Consider the following 12,997-nt stretch of genomic DNA (forward strand, 5'->3'; position numbering starts at 1 on the left):
TAATTCAGAGAATGGGGACAGCAGGACAGTCTGGAAGGGCCAGATAAGGCCTCAGAGGGGAGGCAGCACCAAGGCGGGCCCTCACAAGGCAAGATGAGTTCACAGCAGAAGAGGAGAGGGAGACAAAACTGGGGGCAAGGGTGGGTGAGAGGGAAGGGAGACCCATGTGAGCATGGGCAATTTGGGAGCCCAGGTGGGTCTGGACCTGGTGCATGGTCTGGGGGCTAAGCCACAGACCACCCTTCTTGTATCTTTCCTACTCTCAGGGATCTCTAGGAGTAACATGCCATGGAGTCTTTTAGTCACTTGTTCCACTAATAATTATCCTTCCTATAAGAACTTTTGTCACTAATACAGTTTTATGGCATGTAAGAGGGAGGAGCTGCTATCAGATAAGCTTTGAGTCAATCTAGACCGTTGCAAAAAAAGCGACATAGAGTGGCAACCATTGACTTCAGCCACCCTGCATCTAGCCCCCTTTGTCCTGCGACGAGAACTCTGATCATTTCTGGGGAAACACCCCTTCATTGCTTTCAGTCCATGAAGTTTTGGGGATGCGAATGACTCCACACCCACGGCAAGGATGGGCACAATACCCATATTGGTTCTATGAGATTGACCCTGAGATTCTAGCTAGAACTAGAAAGGGAAGCACCTGTTCTTGTACGGCGCTGTGCTAGTAGGATGTCAGCTGGGAGCTGCTGCAGCCCTCTGGCCATCGCAATGGGCAGGTCTTCCTGGAAACATAAGGACACAGGGGAGGCAAAGCCAAGAAATGGAAAGACAGATTCACGATGCCATCATCTAGGCCCCTGGATCTTACTATACCAAAACCTTGCTTTTTCAGACACATGAGTTAAAAAAAAAAAATCCTCTTTTTGCCTAAGTCTCTTCAAACTGGGTTTCAGTCCATGGTTACTAAATGAATTCTGACTTATTCAAGCAATTACTTTGTTCCTACCAGAATTTTGTTGGTTGCTTCTTAGCATGGGTATTTGTAGTCCATAGCCCAGGGGCAGATTGCCTCCAGGATAACAGTTTGTGTGTGGAAGTGATAGTGGCATCTATCCATATCCCTAAATGGATATCGGTACATGTGATATGCGGAGGCATTAGAGGGGAGACCAAAGCTGCAAAATCTGTTTCTCCTCTTTGTCTCTGAAGTCTGTGTACAGAGCAATTTCCCCCAAACCCCTGATTTTATTCCTCTTGTTTTCAACCAGAGAAAGGAGTTCCTGGATCTGTTAAGTATATTTTACAGGGCTCTAAGAAATCAGGAAGAGATGGGAAAGGGAGGTGTTGGGGAAAAAGAGGCTCTGCATGTCCCATTTTTGTTTTTTTCCTTTTTGCCAACAACAAAGAATCAGCTGGCATCCTTTTATTTTCTATTTCATGCAGTGCTTTTTAAAATGAAGCATTAAGTCTACTGTAATGGGATTTGTCTAATGATTTCCTGGTAAACGTCTTCTTGGATCTCAGCAAAGATAATTCACTTAGTAGGAACCACTTCCTGCTTCCCCACTGAGAACCAGACCTACCCCGTTCTTGCTGGGAGTAAATTGACTTTGAATGAGAGAAGGCAGTACAGGAATATTTCACTCTAGCATTCATCACATAGACTCAAGCTTGCCACAGACCCAGATCAGGGAGGAGAAAAGGAAGGGGTGGGTGAGGGAGAACATTCATGCTGAGCACAAGCATGAAGTCAAGCAGAAAGTCTGTAGCAATCTGAGCCCTTTGCAGAAACAGATGCACTCACCTCTTTGCCTTGGCTCTGGGGTGCTTTCTTTCTGGGGCAGTGACAGCTTCTGCAATGTCCACACTGTTCTACCAGGACGGCTGCAGGCAGGCTGCTGCAGGAGGAAGGGAGTTCCCATTCACCATCAGAAGGGAGTGTCCTCCCAGAAAAGGAGGCGATGCCCTGATTCCCCTGGAGCGAAGGCTGTTGGATCCACTTGTCCTCTCTCTCCCGCTCCCTTTCTGGTATGAATGGAGCTCAGAGGAACCCCATGAGAAGAGCTGAGTGAAACCACACACCATACCCACCCTGCTAGTAGGTTGGCCTCCCAGCCTTGGGGATCCTAGAGAGGAAGGTAGCGGAGTGGGTCATGAGGCACTTGGGTCCCTACAAGTGCAGCTGACACTGGTATGCCCACAGAAAGGCCAAGGACAAGCACTGTGTATTTATTTCTCCCCCTCTCATGTGATCTTATTTTTGGACGGGACACAAAAGCTATTTGGGGGCTGGACAGCTGCCAGGTGAAAGGACAATGATCTCATCCGAGTTCTCTCCATTCCTCTCTCTGCACTAGTCCCTGTTACCTTTCTCAATATGAGGCAGATGGGAGCGGGTTTTGCTCCGAGCCTTACTTTCAGTACATCCAAGCAATGTGTCCAACTTAACATTTTTCTTCAATTCTGCTACCCTTTGAGGTTTCTCAGAGGATCAGTGTAATGAAGGAAGTCCTTACTTTTATGTCTGATGCAGGTGTTTCTGAGTCTGGTGGTCGTGTCGTACAGTCATCATACACACTATTTTAGATGCAGAGATCTTCTAATCAACACCAGGATGGGAGCCCCCACCCTGGAAGGCAGGTGTGGGCAACGCCACAGAGCTAGGCTCTCAATGTGTTGATTCTGCCTTCTGCCCTGGCTGTTTCTGCCTCTGGCTCCTAGGCTTGTAAAACTTACGACATTGAAACAGCTCGATTTTTCGCCTCTGATCCTTCCTCTTCAGACATGAATGGAAAGTTTTGAAAATGTCATGCCTGGCAAGATGCCAATTCAATATCATCCTCTTCACCATTATCACTGTTATTTGCTAGGATCTTTCTTGCTGAATGTCCTTAATTTGCAGAGTACTTCTGCATTCTCGCATTTAATCCTTACAACACCCCTGCCAGGTGGGTAAGATCGCTCCTATTTGATATCCAGGGAAGCCGAGGTTTGGAAAGGCTCCTCACCTAACCTTTGGAGAGGGTAGAGTGGGATGGGAACTCCCCACTGTCTGAGCTCTTGGCCACTTTGCCCTACTGTCTCCTGAAGATGTGAATTGTTGACATTTCACTGTTGTTTTCACTTCATAGGAGGGAAAACAAAACCCTTGGGCTTGATTCAGACCCACAACTTCAATCCTTGATTTCTGTCCCAAATCCAGTTATTGAAGGGGTGAGAAAATGAGGTTTTCATCTGTTTACAGTCCCAGGCCCTGATTCTAGGTACAGGACGGAGTCTCTGGCCACCATGCTCGTTGGAGCCATTTTCCTGTGAATAATTCACCATGCAAACACACACACCAGAGAGGACTGGGCTGGGTCGCCCAGGCTGGGTTCCCACCGTATCCAAGCTGGACTGCGCTTTCCACTACCCTGAGAAAGAGACAGAGAGATTGAGCCAACAGCTTGTCCAACACTGCCCTCTGCAGGTCACTAGGTTGCATTACCCCAGATGGAGGTCTTCAAGGCTTTCCAAAGAGGCGGGCCACACCAAGGATTATTTTTAGAGAATCAGTTTCCAGGTTCTCCATTTCTGCAGCTACTCTTTCCTAAACCTGGTTTGCCTGAGCACGTGTGTGTGTTCATAATCCTTCCCCAACTGTATGAAAGGAAACCATACCTGTCACTTTTCACAAATCTTACTAAGGTGACATTGCCCCAAGTATAAAAATCTCAAAGTCCCCAAACTAGGAACTTCCTTTAATACTTTAATTCAGCCTCTTTTAATGATTAATTAGGTATTTTTTAATTTAACCACTTTGCTTTTCCTCCCTTGAATATTGAGGGACAGAACTGTGGAAGCAAATCAAAGAGAATATTAGAAATAATAACAGATTAAGGCCGGGCGTGGTGGCTCACACCTGTAATCCCAGCACTTTAGGAGGCCGAGGCGGGCGGATCACGAGGTCATGAGATCGAGATCATCCTGGCTAACACGATAAAACCCCATCTCTACTAAAAAAAAAATACAAAAAATTTAGCTGGGCGTGGTGGCGGGTGCCTATAGTCCCAGCTACTTGGGAGGCTGAGGCAGGAGAATGGCATGAACCCAGGAGACAGAGCTTGCAATGAGCTGAGATCATGCCACTGCACTCCAGCCTGGGCGACAGAGCAAAACTCAGTCTAAAAAAAAAAAAAAGAAGAAATAACAGATTAATAGGTACACTTAAAGAATGATGTCACAGTTTAATTTTTTTTTTTTTTTTTTTTAGACAGAGTCTTGCTCTGTTGCCCAGGCTGGAGTGCAATAGTGCAATCTTGGCTCACTGCAGCCTCCGCCTCCCGGGTTCAAGAGATTCTCCTGCCTCAGCCTCCCGGGTAGCTGGGATTACAGGCACCTGCCACCATGCCCAGCTAATTTTTGTATTTTTAGTAGAGATGGGGTTTCTACTAAATCATGTTGGCCAGGCTGGTCTCAAACTCCTGACCTCAGGTGATCCACCCACCTTGGCCTCCCAAAGTGCTGGGATTACAGGCATGAGCCACCGCACCCGGCCCACAGTAAATTTTTGAATTCCAACTTTACAATATATTAGAAATTAAGCTCTTGAAACCATATAAACTTAATGATGAATATTAACATAAATGTTTAAATGTGGGTATTTGTAGCATTGTTTTTCAAAATTGTTTTAGAAGGTACAAGAACAATTTGTGAAGTCTGCTGTACCGTTGGGCTGGCTATTGCTGACTGATAATAGGATGCCATCTATCCATCCATTCTTCCAGCCATTCCTCAGATACCCATTGAGCACCTACTGTGTGCGAGGCCTTGTTTTAGGCACTAGAAATAAAAATAGTGAGCAAAAAATGGCATGTTCCATGGCAAATTCTTAGTGATGTCCTCCTCTAGGAAGATGAGAGAGGGAAACAGATTATGGATACACTTTTAATAATTAATCCAATAAATGTAAGAATTCAACACTGATAAGCACTAAGTGTTCTGTGCAGGAAACGTGTGAGGGGAAAGAAAAGGCACACACAGTACTTTTGAATCCCACGTAAATAGCAATGCAGATATAATAAGCAAATGATAGAATAAGCAAATTGCAGTGGGAAGGGAAGAAGGACATATATATATATTTATACTCACCAGACTATGGAGGATTCATCACCAGGCCAGGAGGCAATAGCCTGGGCTCCAGAGTCAGCCACTTGTCTGTGCACAGACGAGGAGAGGCCTGTGAAGCTTCGCACAGTCTGGGACCCTAGCTCTTGTGTAACGAGTTGTTTGGCATGAGGCCCAGTCACGAGGGCCCTTCGCAACTGGGCTCAAGCAACACAAAAACGTCAACTTGTTTTTGTGATCGCGTGTTGTTTTTCAATAACTAACGTATAGGAGTAGATGGAAATGGAGATTTCTCCGAAACAGTGCTGGATGAACGCCTCAAGGGACTCACACAACCTGTTCCGGGACTTAGTGACCATTGTTTGTGTCCACGTTCAGTTGAATTCAAATTTAATATTTTTTTCCTCCACACCAAGGAGGGATATTTGGTAATTAGAGAATGGATAATGGAGATTAACAATGTATAATGAGGATTGACCTAGTTGATGGGGGAGGCATCAGGGAAGATAGCCCTGGAGGAAAGAAATCCAAACCAAAAATAAGGTATCCAAGAATCTCTATGAAAAAACTGTGAAGACCCAGGGAAAAAAGGTCACCATAACATGAGAGGATCAGGGAGAAGTAGGATCAACCTTTTTAGAGTTAGTTGGGGTTTTGTTTGTTTGTTTTGTTTGAGATGGAGTCTTACTCTGTCACCCAGGCTGGAGTGCAGTGGTGCTATCTCGGCTCACTGCAACCTCTGCCTCCTGGGTTCAAGCAATTCTCCTGCCTCAGCCTCCCCGGTAGCTGGGATTACAGGCCTGGCACACAGTAGGTGCTCAATAGGCATTTGAGGAATTGGTGGATAAATGGATGGATAGATGACTGGGTTTACAGGTGCCACCATGCCCAGCTCATTTTTTTGTATTTTTAATAGAGACGGGGTTTCTCTATGTTGGTCAGGCTGGCCTCGAACTCCTGACCTCAAATGATCCGCTGGCCTCAGCCTCCTAAAGTGCTGGGATTACAGGCTTTAGCCACTGTGCCCAGCCTAGAGTTAGTTGTTTTCATAAAGGGCCTTTGCCCTTAGTCAACTTCAACCCGTATTATAAATCAGTGGTTCTCAATCAGGAGTGTTTTTTCTCCCCGGGGATATTTAGCAGTTTCTGCAGACATTGTTAGTTGTTGCATCTGGGGTTGTTCTAGTGGCATCTAGTGAGTAGAGGTCAGGGATGTTGGTAAACTTTCTACAATGCTCAGGACAGCTCCCCATAACAAAGAATTATCTGGCCCCAACAGTCCATAGTGCTGAGGTTGAAAAATCCTATTATAAATGGGGGCGGGGCAGGCCTGACAAGCGTCTATAGTGGATGTGGATTCAGTTGTTGATTCATTCACGCATTCAGCAAATACTTACTGAGTGCCCACTATGTTTGAAACACCATTCTGGGCATAGTTGAAGCCCAGCAGTCACCCATTAACCAAAAATTACTACCTCAAATAGCTGGCCTGGTTGTGTTTCTTTGTTACCCAGCTTAAAATTTTTACCATTAGAATGGTGGCAAAGCTGGTCTTATTGCCTGCAGAAAGAAGATGTTGAAATGCTTGGATAGTATTTGCAAGGATGGTCACTGAAGAATTGTTTGCAATTGTGGAAACAACCTAAGTGTCAACAGAACGGTTGCCTAACTGTGATACAGTGGTACTATGGCATACTAAGCTGCCAATAAAACACAAAGTCAACTCTCTTTTTTTTTTTTTTTTTGAGATGGAGTCTCTCTCTGTCACCCAGGCTGGAGTGCAGTGGCACGATCTTGGCTCACTGCAAGCTCCACCTCCCGGGTTCAATTGATTCTCCTGCCTCAGCCTCCGGAGTAGCTGGGACTACAGGTGCCCGCCACCACGCCTGGCTAATTTTTTTTTTATTTTTAGTGGAGACGGGGTTTCACCGTGTTAGCCAGGATGGTCTTGATCTCCTGACCTTGTGATCTGCCTGCCTCGGCCTCCCAAAGTGCTTGGGATTCCAGGCATGAGCCACCACGCCTGGCCAAGAAAGGCAAATCTCTTTGTAGTAACATGGAAAACAACCATGGATATATTGTCAACTGGAATTTTTTTCAGAATTGCAGGTAGAATATGATTGATGCAATGTGTGTTTTTTTAAATTGGTGTGTGTGTGTGTGTGTATGTGTGTGTGTGTGTTTGCATGTGCATGCAGTTGCTGGAGAAATTCTCACCAAATTCTTTTTTTTAAAAAAACAAAAACACAAACAAACAAACAAAAAACGGAGTCTCGCTCTGTCGCCCAGGCTGAAGTGCTGTGGCGTGATCTCGGCTCACTGCAAGCTCCGCCTCCCAGGTTCACGCCATTCTCCTGCCTCAGCCTCCTGAGTAGCTGGGATTACAGGCACCCGCCACCACGCCCGGCTAATTTTTTGTATTTTTAGTAGAGATGGGGTTTCACCGTGTTAGCCAGGATGGTCTTGATCTCCTGACCTTGTGATCCACCTGCCTTGGCCTCCTAAAGTGCTAGGATTACAGGTGTGAGCCACCATGCCTGGCCCTCACCAAATTCTTAATAATGTCTACCTCTAGAGAGTGAGAAACAAAAACAAAACCTGTAATGTGTTCATTGGTAGTAGCTCTCTACCTAATTCCACCCTTTCACACTGATCAGCTTCTTCCTGGTTCATCTCCGTTGTTATCAGTAGTCAAGTCAGTCACCAACTTCTGGAGATCCTTCAACTTGTAGGATATATCCAGTAAATATCCAATATTTACTGTAAAATCCTTGTCCCTTTAAAACTTGCCTCTAGCCAATCTTCATAAGCTCTTCTTGGGAGCTGCTTTCTCTGCCTCAGTCACAATTCCTATGCCCATCTCCCTGGGACATAAGCCAGTGAACTCACCAGGACTGTATTATACCATATTCTTTCAAAACAGGCTCACCTCTGTGCCTGGAAAACAGCCCATCTTTTTTTCTATGTGTATTAATAGAAAAAAGGGTGACACGACTGTGATCATAAATAATCCCCACATCTCAGTGGCTTAAAATAACAAAGGCTCATTTCTCACTCACAGATGGGCATGTCTGTCCATTTGCAGGTGGGTTGGGAAGCTCCATTCTGTATCATCCTCACTCAAGGAACTGGACTGAAGGATTTCTGCTTTTGAGAAGAAAAAAAAAAAGAAGACATGTTTACTAATACACTAGTAATTATTTCTATTCATAGTTTATTGACCAAAGCGAGTCATATGGGTATACAACATAAAATGAGGTGCAGAATTTCAATCCTATTATTTGCTTGGAAAGTAGAGAGTCATATTTGGAGAACATGAGTTCTATAATTGTTGGATGTAGTAGTCCATGTCCACTAAGTCGAGTTTGCTAATCATGTTTAAATAATCTATATTCTTACTCATGTATCTGTTCACATCTTTCAGCTTTGTCAATCTTAGTTTTATATTTTTGAAGCTATATTATGTGTACAAGTTTTATAATCATTGTACTTTCTCATGAATTAAACTTTTTATCATTATGATAATGCTTTTTGCCTTAAAGTCTACTTTGTCTAATATTAATATAGATAACATTAATATATTTTTGTTAATATTTATATTTTTCCACTCTTTAATTTCAACATTATAATACAAATGTCTTAGGTATGTTTCTTATAAACAGTGTGCAGATTTTTATCCAATTCAATCTTTGATTTTAATTGAACTATTTTATTTACATTTAGTGTAATTACTGATATATTTGAATTTAAATATAGCGTGTTATTGTTTTCAATTGTCCCACGTGCTCTCTGTTCTCTTTATCCTCACTTTTTGCCTGCTTTTGGAAAATATTGTTTTTGCTTCCATTGTTTTGGAAGTTGCATATCTTTTTAGTAGTCTTTTAGAGGTTATCCTATAGATCACAGTATGCGTCTCTGAGTTAGCAAAGGCTAATAGTGTTAATTGGTACTTTCATTTCTTCCTCTAAATACAAGGACCTCAGAACGTTTCAATTCATTTACTTCTTCTCCTGATTTGTATGCACTTTTAATATATTTTAATTTTTTAAATCTTCAGCAGTGTGTTATATTGTTTCATACGGTATAATTCATTTAGATTTCCTCAAATAGACCTTCATGCTGGACCTCATTTCTTTCTGCATCTGTATAACCTATTATTCTTAATCATCTTCCTTCTGCTTAAAGAACATCCTTTAGTATTTGATGCTAGTAAAGAATCCCGAAAATGTCTTAATTGCACTTTTATTAATGAAGGCTATTTTCACTGGACATAGAATTCTAAAGTTGACAGTTATTTTATTTCAGCACTTCAAAGACATTTAAATTCCACTAATTTCTAGTTTCCATTGTTTCTATCAAGAGGTAAGCTAACAGTCTCTTACATTTTTTCAAGTAATGACAGCCGCTTGTAACTTGTTTTTTTCCTTTGTCTTCATCTATCTTATTGTGATACACCTAGGTGGGGCTTTTAAAAATTTCTCCTGCTTGCAGCTCCCAGGGTTTCTGAGATTTGTGGCTTGTTGTCTTTAATCAATTTTGGGAATTTTTCAACTATTTTCTCTTCAAATATTGGTGCTGCACCATTCTCTTTCTCTTCTCCTTCTGAAATTTTAATTCTCATTTTATCTCCATATCTCTTCCTCTCTGTAGCATTGTTATCCTTTTGTCTCTCCATGTTTCATCCTGATGTTTTCTTCTAACCTACTTTCCAGTTCATCAATTTTCCCTACAGCTGTGTATAATTTTTTTGTTAAACCAAGTAAAGAGCATCCACTGAGTTCTTCGCTTTCGTTAGTACATTTTTAAATTCTAAATTGCTCATTGGTTATTTTTTAAATCTTTTTCACCCTGTTTTAAAGTTTTCAGTCCTCTGCCAAATTTGTTGATATTGTCTTTTATCTCCTTATGTGTAGTAAACATAATTAATTTAAAGTATGTATCTGATAAATCCATTAACTGGAGTTCTGTGGGATTGTTTCTACTGTAGTTGTTTCTACTGGATCTCGTGTTTTCTTATTTCTTTATGTGCCTGGTTATTCTCTTGTGTGCTAAAATTATATATGAAAAGTTGTTGGTTGAAGTAATGTAAAACTTATTGTGTTATATTCCTCCTGAGAGTACAGTCATCCCTCAGTATCCACAGCAGGATTTGTTCCAGGACCTACTGCAGATAACAAAATCCATGTAGCTTTCATTCCCACAGTGAGCCCTGTGGAATCCATGGATATAAAATGTTGGCCCTCCATATATAAGTGAATTTGGCATCCTGCAACTACTGTCTTCTATATTTATGTTTGGTTGCAGATGCAGAATTCACCAAAGCCTAATCCAGAGCAAGGCCCTAACTCTCTTCAATTCTATGAAGGCTAAGAGAGCCAAGGAAGCTGTAGAAGAAAAATTGCAGACCAGCAGGGGTTGGTTTATGAAGTTCAAGGAAATAAACCATTTCCATAACATAAAAGTATAAGATGAAGCAGCAAGTGCTGATGTAGAAGCTGCAGCAAGTTATCCAGAAGATCGAGCTGAGATCATGGATGGCGGTGGTTACACTAAACAACAGAGTTCCAGTGTAGACAAAACAGCCTTCTATTGGAATAAGATGCCATCTAGGACTTTCATAGCTAGAGAAGAGTGGGCTGACTATATTTATTTTTAAAATCCATGTATGGGCCGGGTGCGGTGGCTCATGCCTGTAATCCCAGCACTTTGGGAGGCTGAGGCGGGCGGGTCACCTGAGGTCAGGGGTTCGGGACCAGCCTGATCAACATGGTGAAACCCTGTCTCTACTAAAACTACAAAAATTAGCCAGTGTGGTGGCAGGCACCTGTAATCCCGGCTACTCAGGAGGCTGAGTCAGGAGAATTGCTTGGACCTGGGAGGCGGAGGTTGCGGTAAGCCAAGATCGTGCCATTGCACTCCAGCCTGGGTGACAACAGTGAAATTCTGTCAAAAAACAAACAAACAGGCCAGGAGCAGTGGCTCAAGCCTGTAATCCCAGCACTTTGGGAGGCCGAGACGGGCGGATCACGAGGTCAGGAGATCGAGACCATCCTGGCTAACACGGTGAAACCCTGTCTCTACTAAAAAATACAAAAAACTAGCAGGGCGAGGTGGCGGGCGCCTGTAGTCCCAGCTACTCGGGAGGCTGAGGCAGGAGAATGGCGTAAACCTGGGAGGCGGAGCTTGCAGTGAGCTGAGATCCGGCCACTGCACTCCAGCCTGGGTGACAGAGCGAGACTCCGTCTCCAAAAACAAACAAACAAACAAACAAAAAAACCATGTAAAAATGAGCCATACAGTTCAAACCCATGTTGTTCAAAGGTCGACTGTATTTATATTTGCTTTTGCAAGGTACCTGGGGAGGCAAAGACCTGGGATCACCTTTATCCAATTTGAAGAATTAAGCTAATTGGATCTCAGCTGAGGCCCTACAAAATCTCATCTACTTCTATCCAAGTCATCCAGTCTTTTCTCTTTTTAAAATTTTTTTGGAGATGGGGTCTCACTTTGCTGCCCAGGCTTGACAACATAGGTCCAGTGGCACAAACATAGGTCACTGCAGCCTTGAACTCTTGGGCTCAAGGGATCTTCCCAAGTAGGTGGGGCTACAAGCACATGCCACCATGCTACCAGATTGGGCTAATTTTTTCATTCAGTCTCAAGATGAAGACTTTCAGGGTCCTAGCCTGCCATGGGGGGTTGTATGTCTGCCCTCTCCTTTGGTGAGCACTGGATTCCAACTTGTGTTCATGTGGCCACGCAAAGCTGCCCAGGTTCTGCTTAGTCTCTTCAGTTCTTCTTTTTTTTTTTTAATCGAGAGGGAGTCTCGCTCTGCACTCTGTCGCCCAGGCTGGAGTGCAGTGGCATGATCTCGCCTCACTGCAACCTCTGCCTCCTGGGAGCCTGGGCGATTCTCCTGCCTCAGCCTACCGAGTAGTTGAGATTATAGGCACCGACCACCACACCTGGCTAATTTTTTTTTTTTGTATTTTAGTAGAGATGGGGTTTCACCATGTTGGTCAGGCTGGTCAGGCTGGTCTCAAACTCCTAACCTCAAATGATCCGCCTGCCTTGGTCTCCCAATGTGCTGGGATTACAGGTGTGAGCCGCCATGCCTGACCATCTCTCCAGTTCTTAGTTGTCATTCCCAGAAGCAGCAAATGTCCCAAGGGGAAAAGAGGCCCACTTATTGGGCTTGCCTCCTTGAATACCCATCTTTCTCCAGATCTTCGTTGGTGATTCTTCATTATCTTTTTAACTCTGATGTTTTCAAGCAGATCTTATTTTTATTTTTTCCCACTTTTCTAATTGTCCTCAGCAGGACAGTAGGTCTGAATTTAGTCTGCCATTACCAGATGGTAGAAAATAGACAGGTATGCTTCATTTTATTGCAGTTTGCTTTACTACACTTTGCAGATATTATCTTTTTTTACAAATTGGAGGTTCGTGGTAGCCCCGCATTGAGGAAGTCTTTAGGTGCCATTTTTCCAACATCATGTACTCACTTTTTGTTTCTGGATCATATTTTGGTAATTCTCACAATATCTCAAACTTTTTCATTATTATTATATTTGTTACAGTAAACTGTGATCAGTGATCTTTGACATTACTCTTGTAATCATTCTGGGGTGCCATATACTGTGCTCATATAAGATGGCGAAGTTAATTGCTAAATGTTGTGTGTTCTGACTTCTCCACCAATCAGCCATTCCCCATCTTTCACATTCTTTTCAGGCCTCCTTATTCCCTGAGACACAGCAATATTGAAATTAGGCTAATCAATAACCCTACAATGTCCTCTAAGTGTTCAAGTGAAAACAAGGGTGGCACATCCCACACTTTAAATCGAAAGTTAGAAATTATTAAGCTCAGTGAGGAATGCATGAGGAAAAGCCAAGACAGGCCAAAATAGAGGCCTCTTGTGCCAAACAGGTAGC

General features: G+C 43.2%; 1 protein-coding gene across 11 annotated transcripts in view; it reads right to left on the reverse strand.

Moving 5' to 3' along the window:
• The window catches only part of FGF1 (fibroblast growth factor 1), a 110,315-nt gene extending 105,107 nt beyond the window's left edge, over positions 1 to 5,208 (reverse strand). The window contains exons 1-3 of one of the 11 annotated variants that reach the window (XM_021939181.2): positions 5,086 to 5,208; positions 3,297 to 3,368; positions 1,760 to 1,853 (exon numbers count right to left, since the gene is read on the reverse strand). The gene's annotated coding sequence lies outside the window, so the exon portion shown is untranslated. Of the gene's footprint in view, positions 1 to 1,759; positions 2,317 to 2,370; positions 3,250 to 3,296; positions 3,369 to 5,085 lie in introns of those variants that run through there. The other 10 variants (XM_031666052.1, XM_021939184.2, XM_021939183.2 and 7 more) reach the window with 10 other exon arrangements.
• Between the last annotated feature and the right edge of the window lie 7,789 nt (positions 5,209 to 12,997).

This window comes from Papio anubis, chromosome 5 (assembly GCF_008728515.1).
Source record: "Papio anubis isolate 15944 chromosome 5, Panubis1.0, whole genome shotgun sequence".
Classification (NCBI taxonomy): domain Eukaryota; kingdom Metazoa; phylum Chordata; class Mammalia; order Primates; family Cercopithecidae; genus Papio; species Papio anubis.